This window comes from Protopterus annectens, chromosome 17.part0 (genome assembly GCF_019279795.1).
Source record: "Protopterus annectens isolate FY-2018-M chromosome 17.part0, PAN1.0, whole genome shotgun sequence".
Lineage (NCBI taxonomy): Eukaryota > Metazoa > Chordata > Ceratodontiformes > Protopteridae > Protopterus > Protopterus annectens.
Window position 1 is genome coordinate 753,677,215 of NC_056751.1, and position 19,391 is coordinate 753,696,605.

Consider the following 19,391-nt stretch of genomic DNA (forward strand, 5'->3'; position numbering starts at 1 on the left):
ATTGTAGAAGCAAATCCTTGTATATTAAAGGACAGTAAGGATTTTTTACTGGACTTTTATGAATACATTTCTACTCTAGATGAAAAAGACGATTATATTCTGGCTAAGTTTGACGTGAACAGTTTGTTCACAGTTATACCCAATGATAGAGGAATTGCTTGGGTAATGGATTATTTAAAGAGATATGCCTCATTAGACAGTAAGTTAGTAGATTTATTAGCACTCTTTTTAGAAACCATCCTGGAGAATAATGTTTTCATTTTTGGGGAAGATATATATATCCAGAATGATGGCGTAGCTATGGGCACAAGTTGTGCCAATAGCTACGCCAACATTGTTATGGCAGATTGGGAGAAGGAAGTGCTTTTTACATCAACTTTGTTTAAACAACATGTCTCTTTCTACAAAAGGTTTGTTGATGACCTCTTCCTGGTTTGGAGAGGTAATGAGATGGAATTAAGGGATTTTGAGGCATTCATAAATCAATCAGTGGATTTTTTGAAATTTACTACTAACTCATCTAGGGATTACATCTCATTTTTGGATGTCAACATTATAAGATTATGTAATGGGATGGTTAATACATCAGTCCACAGGAAGAAATGTTACAGGAACACACTCCTGCATAGGACCAGCATGCATCCCAGGCATGTCTTTGAGAACATAGCCTTAAGTCAATCCCTGAGAGCATCTAGGTTAAATCCCACAGAGGAGGGATTCAGAGATGAATTAAGAGGACTAAGCCATAGGCTGCAGGAGAGGTCATATGGTAGGAGTGAGGTTGAGAAAGCCATTGAGACTTCTGTTAGGCTCAGGGAGACGAAAGCATGCCCATATTTCTCCAGTAGACCTAGTCCATCAGGTCATGGAGTAGATGAAAAGGCTATTAATAACAAAAAGGAAGATTTTTTAAGTATTCCTATTTATTTTACTAGTGATGTAGGGAATATCATAAGAATCATACAAAAACGATGGGATGTGCTAGAAGCAGAAGAGGGAATTATGGAATTAGTAGGGAGCAGGCATAGATTTAAATACAAAAATAAAAAGAATTTAAAGAGGTTGCTTTGTCATAAATCTGTAAAAGAGCAGGTAATACAGCCCTATAATACTATTCCTTGTCGAAGCTGCAATCAGTGCAGCTACGTCAATATGGACAATTCATTTAGGCCCCCTAATGTTGATAAAGAATTCTTTTTTTCGACAGGTACTAATTGTAGAAGTAGAAATGTGATATATTTGGCCCAGTGCGATGTATGCACTGCGTTTTACATAGGCAAGATGAACAGGGAATTCAGACAACGGATTAGGGAACATTTATACCAGATACAGATAGGACAAGAACATAATGCTTTAGCTAGACATTGTAAATTGGCAGGACCCTCTCATAAATTCACATTTTTTGTGATACAGCATATTAACACTAGTCTCAGAGGTGGGGATCTAGAGAATTTTACTTTAGAGACCGAACTGAGATGGATAATACGCCTCAGAGCAGATTGTCCACCCGGTCTGAATGACAAAGTTAGCCTACAAACTATTTTGAAGAAGAGAAGGCTTAAAAAAGGGGTAAAGAAGTAGTAGTTTTTGAACATAAAGCATTTGGTAAGGTTTATAATCACAGATGGAGAGTTTTTTAGATGTGTTTTTAGATTGTTTTTAGATCTAATTTTAAATGTCCTTATCACTTTAAATTGTTGAATGAAATAATATGTTTAATGATTGAGATTGATTAATTGAGTGTGCTATTTAACTGACTGTGATATTCCATTTTGATACAGTCTGATGAAGCCGAATTGGTGAAAGCGCTAACTGTGTTAATAAAGAACGTTCGCTACATTGAGAGTCTCGGGTTATTTTACGTTTTCTGAGTTATTGTTTATTACTTTAGCCGTTTTGTTCCTGTTTCCGTTTATGAGGTTTTGGACTTTTATTTTACATTTGGTAACAGGAACGCTGCTCGCCTGGGGTTGTGTTATTGTATGCTGGATTATCTGTCCCACACTTCATACCTGTCCATTTCTTTGTCTTCTTTACATTGAATCCTTAACACTTACTTCTGTTTTTCAGTTGTCCCTCACTTCATACCTGTCCATTTCTTTGTCTTCTTTACATTGAATCCTTACCACTTACTTCTGTTTTTCAGTTGTCCCACACTTCATACCTGTCCATTTCTTTGCCTTCTTTACATTGAATCCTTAACACTTACTTCTGTTTTTCAGTTGTCCCACACTTCATACCTGTCCATTTCTTTGTCTTCTTTACATTGAATCCTTACCACTTACTTCTGTTTTTCAGTTGTCCCACACTTCATACCTGTCCATTTCTTTGTCTTCTTTACATTGAATCCTTAACACTTACTTCTGTTTTTCAGTTGTCCCACACTTCATTCCTGTCCATTTCTTTGTCTTCTTTACATTGAATCCTTACCACTTACTTCTGTTTTTAAGTTGTCCCATACTTCATACCTGTCCATTTCTTTGTCTTCTTTACATTGAATCCTTAACACTTACTTCTGTTTTTCAGTTGTCCCACACTTCATACCTGTCCATTTCTTTATCTTCTTTACATTGAATCCTTAACACTTACTTCTGTTTTTCAGTTGTCCCACACTTCATTCCTGTCCATTTCTTTGTCTTCTTTACATTGAATCCTTACCACTTACTTCTGTTTTTAAGTTGTCCCATACTTCATACCTGTCCATTTCTTTGTCTTCTTTACATTGAATCCTTAACACTTACTTCTGTTTTTCAGTTGTCCCACACTTCATACCTGTCCATTTCTTTGTCTTCTTTACATTGAATCATTACCACTTACTTCTGTTTTTCAGTTGTCCCACACTTCATACCTGTCCATTTCTTTGTCTTCTTTACATTGAATCCTTACCACTTACTTCTGTTTTTCAGTTGTCCTGCACTTCATACCTGTCCATTTCTTTGTCTTCTTTACATTGAATCCTTAACATTTACTTCTGTTTTTCAGTTGTCCCACACTTCATACCTGTCCATTTCTTTGTCTTCTTTACATTGAATCCTTAACACTTACTTCTGTTTTTCAATTGTCCCACACTTCATACCTGTCCATTTCTTTGTCTTCTTTACATTGAATCCTTAACACTTACTTCTGTTTTTCAGTTGTCCCACACTTCATACCTGTCCATTTCTTTGTCTTCTTTACATTGAATCCTTAACACTTACTTCTGTTTTTCAGTTGTCCCACACTTCATACCTGTCCATTTCTTTGTCTTCTTTACATTGAATCATTACCACTTACTTCTGTTTTTCAGTTGTCCCACACTTCATACCTGTCCATTTCTTTGTCTTCTTTACATTGAATCCTTAACACTTACTTCTGTTTTTCAGTTGTCCCACACTTCATACCTGTCCATTTCTTTGTCTTCTTTACATTGAATCCTTACCACTTACTTCTGTTTTTCAGTTGTCCCACACTTCATACCTGTCCATTTCTTTGTATTCTTTACTTTGAATCCGCAGCACTTATTTCTGTTTTTCATTTTGTTCTGCCTTCTTTTCTGCTACTCCCATTTGTCTTCTTTTACTTTCTCTGCGTATGTTTTCTTTTCTGTCTCCCCACTATTCTTCAGGATTGTCTCTGGATCCTTCTTTTGTGTTGTCTCCGTAATGTTCCCCCAGTAATCATCTCCTTCATTTTCTGGCTCACTCTGCACCACCATTTCTTTACATAAATCATCCTGCAACCCTACTGACTAGAGGATTGTAGTTATACATCCATCATTTGCTGACTCATCTCCATCAAGACATCTTTCTTTGAAACATTTCCTCAGAATCCTGCACACATTCTCCAGTCTCGATATTTGTTTTTTCCTTCCTTTCTTCCACCGCACCATCATCTCCTTCTCTTTCCATCTGTCTCCCTGTTTCCCTGAGCCACCTCTTCTCCTGGAACAGAAACTGGAAATGCTCATCCAAAATGGGTCCCACGCACAACACTAAGGAGTAGGGGAAGTTTCCTAGTGCCCTTGCACAATGGCCACTAGTAGTATAAATACCACCTCAGTTCTCCCCTGAAAAGAGGCCATTAGCCTAGTCAACAAAGGATAAATAAATAAATAACACACATTGTACATAATCACAAATCACACATTCTGTCAGTGATACATATCCAATACTTTTTTTTCATTTGTAAAGACACTTTCAGTATGACAACCACCACATGACAAACATATCTGTAGGGTGTGTAAATGTATTCTTGATCTCAGCCACTTCATTTACCATACAGACTAACACCTACATAATAAAAGTCTCATAAGCATTATTCCAGCAACTTGTTAATCTAAAGCATAGTGGTGATACTGTAAAACTCTAATTATGGATCTATAGAGTTGACATAGTACATACATGCAGACATACCACCTGGACCTGGTAGCAGTACAGGTAAGGCTGTAAGTGAAGATGTATTATACTCTTTAGCTCAGGACTCCACGCAGTTATTGATATCTTTATATTAAATATATTGAGGCAAATGTATAATAATTTTTTTAATAAAGAAGATTCGACTTGAACTAGGTTGTGCTTCCCTACTTTCATTAGTGGATTTATACTTTGGAAAGTTTTTAAAGAACATATTTCTACCACCTGTTATTAGGTGGGATATTCACAGTATGGTTTTTATTAGGTGCCTGAACTCTAAGGAACTCCAGAGAATCTTAGATCTTCCACACAGAGAAGTTTTCTCATTCTTTGTTGTTGGACCCAGTATATTGACATACTGGGTTTGGGAGACTTTGAGGGACACCACAGAGACTGTTTGTTTCAAATGTATTTTAAACAGTGGTGAGGCCAATGCCTGTGTGAAATATCTATATCCATTTGTGAAAGCAGTAGCATTGAGTCAAAGGTGTGAAAAACACATTGTGTCATGAACCAGGCAAGAAAAAAACTTGGTTCTGCACAAGATGTCAGAGAATAGATCAATGAGTGACAAAAATATTGAACAAAGTGGAACGATAAGTAATTGTGCCTAATAAAAATACATTCAGAACATTTCATTTTATGGAAAAAAGTTATGCAGTGTTCATAGGTTGTTACTTAGCTAATGATCACTAGGGCCCTTACAAGTCTAGCTCTGCACCCCAAACCATTTGCGTCCCAAGTATTATATGGGGGCAAGTAACTAAGGATTTGTAGGGGGTGTTAGGATAATACTTTTACTATTGACAGCCTCTGTCCATAAATGACATTGGGTCCAGACTGGGGCTAGTTTTGTTTTACATGGATGGGGACCCTATTCCATAGTAAGGATATCCTTTGGAACACATAGCTGTCTCTGGATTTAGTGTTTCTGGTGCTGTTTGTTTTGCACATGTGCAACAGACAGATCTATCAGGGCTGGGTCTAAGGAAGCCCTGCAAGCCAGGCAAAGATCCACTCTCATCAGCCTGTAGAAGACTGAATACAGAGACAGAGCATTTAGGCAACCGGTGTAGGACAGGGTATTAATGTCCTAAATTCTCCTGTGAATCTAAAGAAACAAATGAGTGACTATTAAAAGGGCATACAGCATAATTTCATATAGAAAAGAGGAAGGCCTAAGATACGGTTTAGGATGTGGTGAGAGAAGATGTGCAGCTGCTGATTGGTGTGACAGAGCAAGATGCAGACGTCAGGAAGAAATGGAAACAGATGATCTGCTGTGGTGACCCCTAATGGGAGCAGCCAAAAGAAGAAGAAGAAGAAAAAGAAGTGAACGTGATTTATTTATTAAGGGACTGTTATTTTAACAATCAACAAAATGATTTTGTACATCTACAAATTGATCTAATTGTCACTGGAAGTTACTAATGGTCAAACATATACCAGTTAGTTAATATACAGTGAATTTATATGAATTAAAGACAACCCTTGGGATTCATCAATGCCTACACTAAGTGTACACTAAATACACCGTTCAACACAAGCATAATGCATACCTTCTTCCACCTAATTTTAGTTTTCCTACTGATTTTCTTGCAGCTTTAAATATCGATGGGGATTCATAATGGTTACCACAAACTGTAGACTACATGTACATTTAGTGTAATCTTTCTGGGTGACTAGAAAGCACAAAAAATGTGGTAGGGATCTTCTTGAGTACAGACTGTGTACACTTAATGAAGGCATTACTGAATCTGGCCTAATGTGTATTTAGCTGAAAGAACTTACCATCCAGCCTCTGGAACCATTTAGCTTGACATCCAAAGATTTCCTTTCCAAATATCCATCTCCCCATCCCTCACTACACCCTCCACCATTCCCCCACTCCTGCTTTCTGTACTATGTCATTCTCTTCACTCTCAGTGTTTTGTATTTATCTCCTATATGTTGTACCTTCTTCTCTCTGTTAGCACTGTAACTGCTTGTCAGAAGCTTTGAAGTACTTGCTTCGTTTTTGTAATGTTCTTGTGTTCCACATAGCAATGTGTCTGCTTTTGAACATGGTTATATCCACATAACAAAGTGTCAGCTTTTGAACATGGTTATATCCACATAACAAAGTGTCAGCTTTTAAACATGGCTCTATCCATGTAACAAAGTGTCAGCTTTTGAACATGGTTATATCCACATAACAAAGTGTCAGCTTTTGAACATGGTTATATCCACATAACAAAGTGTCAGCTTTTAAACATGGCTCTATCCATGTAACAAAGTGTCAGCTTTTGAACATGGTTATATCCACATAACAAAGTGTCAGCTTTTGAACATGGTTATATCCACATAACAAAGTGTCAAATTTTGAACATGGCTCTATCCATGTAACAAAGTGTCAGCTTTTGAACATGGCTCTATCCATGTAACAAAGTGTCTGCTTTTGAACATGGTTATATCCACATAACAAAGTGTCAGCTTTTGAACATGGCTCTATCCATGTAACAAAGTGTTAGCTTTTGAACATGGCTCTATCCATGTAACAAAGTGTCAACTTTTGAACATGGTTATATCCACATAACAAAGTGTCAGCATTTAAACATGGCTCTATCCATGTAACAAAGTGTCAGCTTTTGAACATGGTTATATCCACATAACAAAGTGTCAACTTTTGAACATGGCTCTATCCATGTAACAAAGTGTCAGCTTTTGAACATGGTTATATCCTTGTAACAAAGTGTCAGCTTTTGAACATGGTTATATCCACATAACAAAGTGTCAGCATTTAAACATGGCTCTATCCATGTAACAAAATGTCAGCTTTTGAACTTGGCTCTATCCATGTAACAAAGTGTCAGCTTTTGAACATGGTTATATCCACATAACAAAGTGTCAGCTTTTAAACATGGCTCTATCCATGTAAAAAAGTGTCAGCTTTTGAACATGGCTCTATCCATGTAACAAAGTGTCAGCTTTTGAACATGGTTATATCCACATAACAAAATGCCAGCTTGTGAACATGGCTCTATCCATGTAACAAAGTGTCAGCTTTTGAACATGGTTATATCCACATAACAAAGTGTCAGCTTTTGAACATGGTTATATCCACATAACAAAGTGTCAGCTTTTAAACATGGCTCTATCCATGTAACAAAATGTCAGCTTTTGAACTTGGCTCTATCCATGTAACAAAGTGTCAGCTTTTGAACATGGTTATATCCACATAACAAAGTGTCAGCTTTTAAACATGGCTCTATCCATGTAAAAAAGTGTCAGCTTTTGAACATGGCTCTATCCATGTAACAAAGTGTTAGCTATTGAATATGGCTCTATCCATGTAACAAAGTGTCAGCTTTTGAACATGGTTATATCCACATAACAAAGTGTCAGCTTTTGAACATGGCTCTATCCATGTAACAAAGTGTTAGCTTTTGAACATGGTTGTATCCACATAACAAAGTGTCAGCTTTTGAACATGGTTATATCCACATAACAAAGTATCAGCTTTTGAACATGGTTATATCCACATAACAAAGTGTCAGCTTTTAAACATGGCTCTATCCATGTAACAAAGTGTCAGCTTTTGAACGTGGCTCTATCCATGTAACAAAGTGTCAGCTTTTGAACATGCTTATATCCACATAACAAAGTGTCAGCTTTTGAACATGGCTCTATCCATGTAACAAAGTGTCAGCTTTTGAACATGGTTATATCCTTGTAACAAAGTGTCAGCTTTTGAACATGGTTATATCCACATAACAAAGTGTCAGCTATTGAACATGGCTCTATCCATGTAACAAAGTGTCAGCTTTTGAACATGGTTATATCCACATAACAAAGTGTCAGCTTTTGAACGTGGCTCTATCCATGTAACAAAGTGTCAGCTTTTGAACATGGCTCTATCCATGTAACAAAGTGTCAGCTTTTGAACATGGTTATATCCACATAACAAAATGCCAGCTTGTGAACATGGCTCTATCCATGTATCCACATAACAAAGTATCAGCTTTTGAACATCAGCTTTTAAACATGGCTCTATCCATGTAACAAAGTGTCAGCTTTTGAACATGGCTCTATCCATGTAACAAAGTGTCATCTTTTGAACATGCTTGTATCCACATAACAAAGTGTCAGATTTTGAACATGGCTCTATCCATGTAACAAAGTGTCAACTTTTGAACATGGCTCTATCCATGTAACAAAGTGTCAGCTTTTGAACATGGTTGTATCCACATAACAAAGTGTCAGCTTTTGAACATGGTTATATCCACATAACAAAGTGTCAGCTTTTGAACATGGTTATATCCACATAACAAAGTGTCAGCTTTTGAACATGGCTCTATCCATGTATTAAAGTGTCAGCTTTTGAACATGGCTCTATCCATGTAACAAAGTGTCAGCTTTTGAACATGGTTATATCCACATAACAAAGTGTCAGCTTTTGTACATGGTTCTATCCATGTAACAAAGTGTCAGCTTTTGAACATGGTTATATCCACATAACAAAGTGTCAGCTTTTGAACATGGTTCTATCCACGTAACAAAGTGTCAGCTTTTGAACATGGTTATATCCACATAACAAAGTGTCAGCTTTTGAACATGGCTCTATCCATGTAACAAAGTATCAGCTTTTGAACATGGTTGTATCCACATAACAAATTGTCAGCTTTTGAACATGGTTGTATCCACATAACAAAGTGTCAGCTTTTGAACACGGCTCTATCCATGTAACAAAGTGTCAGTTTTTGAACATGGCTCTATCCGTGTAACAAAGTGTCAGCTTTTGAAAATGGCTCTAGGATTTCCTTCCATAGATACAGTTAAAACGGTACAAAGTAATCAATGAAATGGTAAGGCTGGTAACAGTAGCGCTTAAGATGGATAATGCTATAAAGAATGAGAAGGCTGAACAGAATGGCAGCAAAATGAAGTATGATTCACAAAACCTGGATTCAGGCAGTACCCAGGGATTGAAGGAGGCAGCAGGAGGATATATGGTGAGTGGCTAATGCCAGCCCACTCACTGTTTGGGGAGAGAGAGACAGCCTGACCTGCTACATATCTGACACCCAGCACAGGCATGTAACAGCAATGAGCTTTATGGAACCAAGATTTACACACCCACTAAACTGCACATGTGTAGTAGTCACCATTAGATGCATGCACAGGAGACTATGTGGATCATGGGAAAGCACAGAGAAAACACACAAATATCAGTTTTGTGCTGCATAGATGAAAAAACACACTCCAAACACAAAAGTGAGTACCACGCGTATTTAATCCTGGTACCTCGGCTTGTCGCCTTCCAAGGGATATTCAGTAACACAATTCACCATCTTAAATAGATCAAACAATTATCCAATACACTTTTTAAATACATGCACATCCCAACTATAAAGTAACCAGTGCCCATGTAACAAATACACATCCCTCAATACAAGTTCTGAGTAAACTACTAAACATGAATCGAAGAACAACATACATTTCAAATAGCATATAAAAAACAGACAGATCTAAATTCTAAAAATTCAAAATCACCTCCTGATTTTAACCATTGGGAACAAGTGTACTATAATTAAAAATTAAGGTAGTTTCTAATAAAGTTAGCTTGCTAGCAAAATGACACCAAAAATTGCCAAAGGGTTGAGCCAAAACACTAAAGAATAAGGAATCATAATTCCCTGAATGCACCTTAGTGAAATGTTTTGCCACTGGACTAAATGTGTTAGCCCTCCTGATGTCTGCCAAGTGTTCCAGAATCCTAACCCTGACCTTTCTCTTAGTCTGTCCTATATACCACTACACCTTATTGCATCCACATCCCAGAATATATACACCTCCACATGACTGGCAATTAAACCTTCCATGTGAAACAAACCTACGACCATTAATCATAATATCTGATACATTTTTTTATTCGGCAGCACATGCTGCATTTACTACAAGGGAAGGCACCCATAAATCTATTGTGTGTGCAATTAGCAATGGGGTGATTTAACAGGTGTTTCAAATTAAGGAAATGGCTAAAAGAAAAGGTAACGTGGTTCGGGAACAAATTACCCACTTTGTCATCTGCAACAATTATGGGCCACAAATTTGATACCACACGTCTAAGTTTGTCAGAGAAAGGACTAAATCTGGTGACATAAAATATTTTATTGTCACCCCCTTCTCTTATAGACTCATGCTCAGTTCTGTGTCCAGCAGTCACCCCTCCAAATACCTGGTCATTATGTGTGAATTGGCTAAGCAACTTATTTTTGGCTTTTGTTAAAATTAACTTGGACTAGATCAATATGCCAGTGGCTGTACTCTTGTTTGCACTGCTAGAAATCTCTCTACTCGCCAACAGCTAATATGACAGTCGTTCTCTTTGATTGAAACCTGGCTTTAAAACTCCCAACTCCTCCTCAATGCTAAGAAAACAAAACTAATGTTGTTCACCTCAAAGCAGTTCAACTACAAAGATATCTGTCCTCTATAACCTCATAGGACAATACAAAAGCTGAACTGCAAACAAATACTAAACTACTAGGAGTTATTATAGATAGCCAGTTGAAATGCAGTCCTCATATACTACAAGTAGTAAAGATGCATCAAAAACTAGTCAGTCTCTACCAAGCTCACAGATACAGCCAGGTAAAAGCATTGCCTCGGCCTTCCTACTCCCACCTCTTCTATATGTCTCCCCAGGTCTGACTATCTTAAGATCCATGGTAACCCTTAAACCTCAACAGTGTTGTAAAAAAGTTGTCACATTTGCCACAAATCTGCCATATAGGGCACAACACTGTTTGGCACTCAGAACCTAAACTAGCCTGAGCTCTTGGCCTCTTATATACACTTACCTATGCACAACTACTAGTAATCCACAAACAGTTTATCAACTACTTAATAAACCAGAACAGTGTCCAAGCCTTGAATCACTCATTTACCCATACAAATACTTGATCTGGTCACAGATTGTTACAGAATGTTTGCATTTTGCTATGTTAGGTTGGAGACACTGTATATCCTAACTGTGTCTCTATGAAATGGAACTCTACTCCAGTGACATTGAGACAAATTGAAAACCAAAGTTCTTTCAAAACAGAAGTTAAGCAACATCTTATGCATACTTGGCTCTGCCCTTGTGATAAGCTAGGTTAAGTTTAGACATTAGAATCGACTCCACATTACTGTGCATCATGACTTATGTACTGGAGTCTATGTTCTTGAACAAATTGTATTATTTTTCTGAATACTCTTTGTATTGTTTTTCTGTGTTTTTCGGAATAGCTTATGCATTGCTATTTGCTGCTATTCTAGGTATTGAATGTATTTTTTGAATATCATATGTACTGTTAATCTGTGTTTTATGAGTATCCTATGTACTACTATTCTGTGTTTGCTCAGACTTACTGTGCTGTACTCTTTGTTTTTATGTTATATGTCTTTTTTCTGTACAGCCGTTATGGACCAGGTGGTAGCTACATGCTCTGTGGCTGTTTGAATCCCCTTAGTGGGTAAGGGAGAACCACTGTTGTCTGTTTTGGGAGAAGGGCATGGAGGGTGCCCCTGCTAAACCAGAATGTTGTGCCCTTCCCTGGGGAAGGTGCTACTGCCATTAATAATCCTGTTTGCCCCAACTGTCTTGTCAAAAAGAATCACAAACGAAACACATATCTTCTCCTTGCACCAGTTTCACTGGACAGGAGTAGTTTATTAAGTCTGGCACAGAGTCATGTACATGCTGTTGATCCTTCTTATCAGGTGGTTTCTAATAAAAGAAAAAGGTTATCCTGTTTTCCTGAAGAGATTCAAGGAATTGAAACTGAAGAAGAATGTGATGAGGACCAGAATATTTTTCCCTTAGATTTCTGATTCAGATGCTGGAGAGCTTGTTATCTGGATCTCCCTGTCACAGATTCTCTTTCTTTGAAACCATTTCCAGAATGTGCTAGTGTTTTCATTTGGAGGATGCAGAGATTTGTCATTCCCTCAGAAAATACTATGAATTGTTACAACTGGAATTCCAGAACCCCACCTTCCACCCTCATGCTATCAGCACTGACGGAAGTGTTTGCCACACACCATGGTTTCCCTGATAGCCAGACTGCTGCACCTAAGAAAACAGATAGAAGGTACAAAGTTCCTCATTCTTTCAATTTTTTATACTCATCCCAGACCTGACCCAGCAGCTATAACTTTAGTTAATCCAGCTACTGCCAAACATTTTGTTAATTCTAATCATCAACCTTTTGACAAGGATGGTAAAATAATTCATAAGTTAGAGGAAAAAGTGTGCATTTTTGCATCTTTCATTTTTAGAATTTTGGGAATTGTCAGGACAGGCTCATGTTAGTTTATTCTAATTGTGAATGTATGAGGAATATTTTATATCCAGTTACTTACCAAGACAAAAATTTTCCTGTGTGTGGTTTAGTTTCTTCATTTTCTCCCATCACTACTCATTGTTTGAAGTATTTTTATAACATTGTAGATACGGAGTTCAGGGCTGTTGCCACTGGTACTGTAACTATATTTCTATATTTTATTGTAATCTGCAACATGGAGCAGCTGCAGTGGTGCAGCGGTTAGTGTTGCTGCCTCACAGCAAGAGGTTCTCCGGTTCAATCCCTGGTTGGGGTGCCTTCTGTGTGGAGTCTGCATGTCCTCCCTGTGGTCGTGTGGGTTTCCTCCAAGTGCTCCAGTTTCCTCCTAGGTGGATTGGACACTATAAATTGGCCCTGTGTGTGTGTGTGTGTGTGTGTGTGTGTGTGTGTGTGTGTGTGTGTGTGTGTGTGTGTGTGTGTCTTCTGTGGAAGGTTGGGTGCTGGGCTGGCAACTAGATACTGTAAAACTCCACTGCCAATCATGAGCGGACAGGTGAACCACTGTGGTGACCCCTAACTGGGAAAAGCTGAAAGAAGAAGAAGTTAAAATTAACTTGGAATAACCCCTAACAGGCAGCCTGTCCTCAACTTCAGCCAAAAAACTATCTTTAGATGCCATCTCAGAAGTATTCATCCACACTCTCCTGAATTGACCATAGGGTAATGACCTGATGAGATGAGGGGCATGCATGCTAGATGCGTGCAAAAAATTATTTACTGCAGTACTCTTCCTGAATGAAATGTATTGAACACCATCCATCTCATCCACAAATAACTGAACATCTAAGAAATTTATTTTCCTGTGGTCCCTGTGACAACAAAATTTCAAACCATTTGCATTCATGTTTAACTCATCTGCAAATTTACTAAAATTAGCCATGGGTCCCTTACAAATAAAAAACAAATCACCTATATAGTGCTTATAGATCATCACATCCTCTGTGTAGTACTTATGACTATAGATGAAATGATTCTCAAATTCCCCCCATATACAAAATAGCATAAGATGGGGCGAAGGGTGCCCCCATGGCTGTAGCCCTGATCTGCAGATAATATTCTTTATTAAAAGTAAAATAAATGTGTGTTAAACAAAATTCAAGTAATTCCAAAATATAGGAACCACATGGTCCTTTACCCAAAATTGCAGCTGTTACTTCAAGACCCCTACCAGGGACAATATTCGTATACAAAGAAGAATTGTCCATAGAAGCCCAAAAATAAGCCTTTTGCCATGTTATGCTCTTAACCAGAACACAAAGTTCCTGAGTATTTTTAATATGAGCTGATACTAAATTCAAATGTTTCTTAAGTAGTGAGTCCAACAACACTTCCACATTTTCTAAATAAGACCCGATGCCCGATATAATCGGCCTACATGGAGGTTTACTAAGATCCTTATGAACCTTTGGGATGGCTTAAAATGTTGGGTCACAGGCCTTAGTAATGTACAATTTCTTAACAATCTGTGCAGAAAAGAATCCTAGTCTTTCTCCCTTTTCAAGTATCTCTAATTACTCATTATTAAAATGAGGGAGGGGGTTATAGGACAACTTGACATAATTCTTGTCATCATTCAAAAGTTCAGAAACCATGTTTTGATACCCTGCTTTATCCATAATCACCTGATTAACCCCCTTGTCTGCTTCTCTAAATATAGAATCCCCCACACATCTGCGAAGTTTAATAAATTCACGCCATTCATCCTTGTTTACCTTTAATTGCTTGCATTTAAACTTTTTAAACTCTTTTTCAATGTTACTTAACAGCAATTTCTCAAACATAGTAACAGCCTCAGGCAATTTGGGGGGATAAAAGGAATTCTCCATACAGGGTAAATTTGGAATGTTTATCCATCCATAACCTATAACAAAAGCAGTGTCACCATCCTCACAATTACTGTCAGTTACATCCATCTAATGCATAGACCCTAACAGGCTAGGGAAGAAATCATGCACACTTTATCACTTCCTAGATGATGGATAATCCTCTGGATGGCTCTTGCCTCCAAAACTGGGCCCCCTAAGAGTGAGGTACCAATAGGCTAATCATCAAGGGAGACTGCAGTTGTCACCTAACGTGACGTGGCATACAAGTGGCAAGTGTAGGAGGATCAGAGGGTTACAGTCCAAGAGGAAGGGGGTGATGGTTGGTGGATATTAAAGGCAAAAATCACAGAGAAGCAAAAATACATAATTTCTACATATCACTGCTTATGACTTTGTATAAAATAATCTTCAATTAATTGTGGCTGCTTGAACAAATGAAATAGTATAATGTGTTTTAAAATAAAAAAGTAGATTTTACAAGTTGTGCAGCAGCAAAAACACACTTTTTGTCACATAGTAATGAAAACAGATTTGTGTGAAGCTATTTGCATTACCTGTTGCTAGTGTCTACTTAACCAGATATGAAAAACAGTCATTTTCAAATTGGAGAGAAAATCTATTTCAAGCAACTGGTAATTTCTAAGCAAACAAAGGGGAAAACAATGTTAGAAATTAAGAATAAATTTCATAAGAGTGAACTTGTGCAAGAACCGCAATTATATTGTGTGCTGGCTGAAAATGTGCTTAGACACTAGTGTGGGTGTGGCAGAAAGCCTAAAAGTTAAACACTCTAATGAAGAATGGCTGGGACGAAAAGGCATATAAATGCTTCTGATACTATCAAACAGGAATGAGCAACTGGAAATAAGAGAAATTACAGTCATTAAGTTACACCTACCATAACTGTAGATGTTCAAGTGATCACTTCTACAGTAGCCTTAGTTATATGGGTTATACCCTGCATAGGATATAATGGTAAACCAGCTTCCAGAGCTTCATGGCACCTTCCATGCTCCCAGACTGTCAAGAAACTTGAGATGAGCTAAGTAAAAGACAAGTTTGGGAGCAAAGCCCTTCAGTGCATTCTTGCCAGAAGAAAGAGAGAGAGAGAGAGAGAGAGGCTGAGTCATGAAAAGACAATGCTAGGAATAGTAAAAAAATAAATGTCCACACCCTTGCATTAAAAACACACCAAAAAACAAGGGGGATGGAGGGAGGGAACAGATGCTTCAGCAGGGATCATTTGAACATCTACTGTTATGATAAGTTTAACTTACACAACTGTACCATGTTCATCCGATTGATTACTGCTGCAGTAATCTTAGCTATATATATAAATTACATTAGCTAACTGCATTTGGGAGGTGAAAGAAGAAGATTCCAGAAGCCCCTGAAGAATGGTCCTAGGAAAGCATTATCTGGACCTAGACAAGAGATGAAGCTTACAGTGTTTTGTAGAAGTGTGTAGAAGATAAAGTAGCAACTTCTAGATTACTTCTAGAATCCACCCTTTACAAAAACCCATAGATGAACCCAAGGCCCTGGTAGAGTTGGCCTTGATCCAACCTGGAATAGTTTTGTTATGGTGAATATTGTGACGTCCCTCCTCTGGGCCAGTAATTAAGGAAAGTACAGTTGTGTACACCTACCATAAATGTAGATGTTTGAGTGTCTTCACTGTTGCAGTCATAACTGTAGGGTGATCCTGCCGGCAGGCAGCCCGAGGTCGGCCAGAATCACAAAGTCTTCTCCAGCCTTTCTTGCCCCAGATGTCAGAAATCCCCAATAAACAAAAAATGAGTCCCACAAGGAAACACAAACACACCATAAAGTGAAACAAGAGGGGATAGGAGGAGGACTGCAACAGTGAAGACACTCGAACATCTACATTTATGGTAGGTGTACACAACTGTACTATGTTCTTCATGTTTCACTGTTGCAGTCATAACTGTAGGGTGGAATCCCAAAGCAGTGAAGAAAGGGAGGAGGCTAGATAGAAGAAGGGGCAGCAAGAAGACCCTGCAAAACAGCAGAGGCAAAACCTGCCCTGGTCTTAGAATACAAAGGGAGATTGTAGTGCTTGGAAAAAGTATGCACAGAACTCCAAGTGGCAGCTTCCAAGATATCCTTGGTAGGGACTCCTCTGAGAAAAGCAGTAGAAGTGGCAGCTGCTCTAGTAGAATGACTTCTCACCTGGAAACTGTTTCCCATGATGAGTGTAACAAAATCTTATTCCATAAGCAATCCATTTGGAAATAGTTTGTTTGGAAATAGCCTTTCCAAGAGAACTGGAGGCAAAAGAAACAAACAATTGGTTAGATTTTCTGAACTCCTTAGTCTTGTCCAAGTAAAATCGACTGTCTGTGTATGTCCAATGAATGCAAAATCCTTTCCCCTTTATTTTGAGGATTAGGAAAGAAGGTAGGAAGGTGAATTGTCTGATTTAAAGCAACTTTTGAAATCAACTTAGGCATGAAAGTAGGATTGGTCCTCAAGGATACTCTGTCAAGATGGAAAAATAGGTATGGCTCCACAGCCATAAGAGCTTGCAACTCTGAAACCCTTCTGGCAGAAGTCAATGCTAACAAAAGAACTGTCTTCCAGGATAAAAATTTTATATCAGAAGCCGCAGGCTCAAAAGGAGGCAAAGTGAGTTTTTCCAAAACATAGTTAAGATCCCAGGCAGGGACAGGAGGGGTCCTGGGAGGCCTCAAATTCTTAGCTCCTCTCAAGAATTGTCTCACCAATGGATGAGAAAAAACAGGAGGGTCAGTATTAAAATGAGCAGATATAGCAGAAGCATGAATCTTAATGGAAGAAAAGGAAAGGCCTTTAGACAAAAGGTCTGAAAGGTAAAAACAAAATAGAGAGATCAGGCACAAGAGGATTAGAGCCACGGTCCTGCATCCAAATACAAAACCTTTTCCATTTAGAGGCATAGGATTTCCTAGTGCTAGGCCGTCTGGCTTCAAGAAGAACATCCAAAACTTGTTTGGGAAGCTTAGAAGAAATCAAGTTTCCTTGAAGAGCCAAGCTGCCAGGCAAAGGGTCTTGAGATGAGGTGTAGCATCTGACCCTGATGCTGGGACAGAAGAGAAGGGTACAGAGGAAGGATCCAAGGAGGTTCCAAGCACAGATGTTGTGTCGGATACCAAAACTGTCAAGGCCAATTTGGAGCAATCAAGATGATGAACTTGGGCTTGTCCTGTTTTATCTTCAGTAATATCCGGGGAAGAAGAGGAAGAGGAGGAAGGCATATCGAAGGTTCCTCCAACTGAATGACAGGGCATCCACTTTCCAAGCTGTTTTGTGGAAGGACCTGGTGCAAGAGAGGCAGCTGATGATTGAGATGGGATGCAAACAGATCTATCTGGGGACACCCCAAACTGCAGTTATCCTGTTGAATAAGTTGGTGTCTAGCATCCATTCGTGAGGATCCAAAATGTTTCTGCTTAGGCTGTCTGCTAAGAGATTCTGCTTTCCTGGAATGAATTGAGCCTGAAGATGCAGATTCAGACTTAGAGCTATGTCCCATAAAGTCATAGCTAGTCTGCAAAGGGGTATGAATGACAGCCCCTGCTTGTTTATGTACCACATGACTGTGGTGTTGTCTGTCAATTAGAAGAGGCCCTGGTTGCAAAAGGGTCTTGAAGGCTAGAAGAGCATTTTGAACTGCCAACATTTCCTTCAGATTGATGTGCCAGTGCAGGTGATTCTTTGTCCAGGTCCCCTGCTGGCAATTGTTTAGAAAATGTGCTCCCCAAGCATAATCCAAGGCGTCCATGGTTATGATTTGAGAAGGTTGAGGTAGACAAAAAGGCTTCCCTTCATTTAAAGCGCACACCCTGGACCACCAAAGGAACTCCTTCTGGAGGCAGGGGATCAAAGGAATCAAAGTGTCCAGATCTTGGTAATGCTGTGACCATACACTTTTCAGGTACCATTGAAGCTTTCTCATATGAAGCCTTGCATTTGGAATTAACAGACTGCATGAAGCCATATAGGCCAGTGCCTGCAGGAATTTCCTTGCAGTGAGCTGAGTTAAGGTTGCCAAGGTTTTGAAAATTGAAGCCAGCTGTATTTGTTTTTCTAGAGTAAGGAAGGCCCTTTGTAAGGTTGTATTTAGGAGGGCTCCCAAAAATATCATTTGTTGAGAAGGAATCAATTGTGACTTTTTTATGTTCACTGAAAATCCCAGGAGGAGGAAGAGACGTTGAACAAAATCCAGATGTTGAAGTAAAAGGTCCTTGCTGTCTGCCTGGATAAGGCAGTCGTCCAAATAGGGGTAAATCAGAATCCCCTGAAGTCTGCAATAAGCCACTACTGGGGCCAGGCAAGTAGATAAACCAAAGGGCAGTACAGAGAATTGAAAGTGCCTCGAGCCTGCTTTGAATCTGAGGAATTTCCTGCGTTCCTGCCTGATGGGAATGTGTAAGTAGGCCTCCTTTAAATCCAATGTCACCATCCAAGCGTCCTGGGAGAGTACTGGAAGCAGTTGTTGTAGAGTAAGCATTTTGAATTTTGGAAATTCCAAAAAGGTGTTTAACACTGAAAGGTCCAGAATAGGTCTCCATGAGTTTTGTTTTCTTGGAACCAGAAATAGTCTTGAGTAAAACCTTTTCCCATTTCTGAGAGGAACAGGCTCTATGGCTCTCATGGCCAGTAGAGCATCCACTTGATTTAAGGCCTCTGCCCATTGATGTTTTGGCAGATCTGGCCAACCGATAACCCTTGGCAGAGTATGAAAATGGAACTTGTAGCCTCTAAAAATCACGTCCAATACCCATTTGTCCTGGGTAATATGA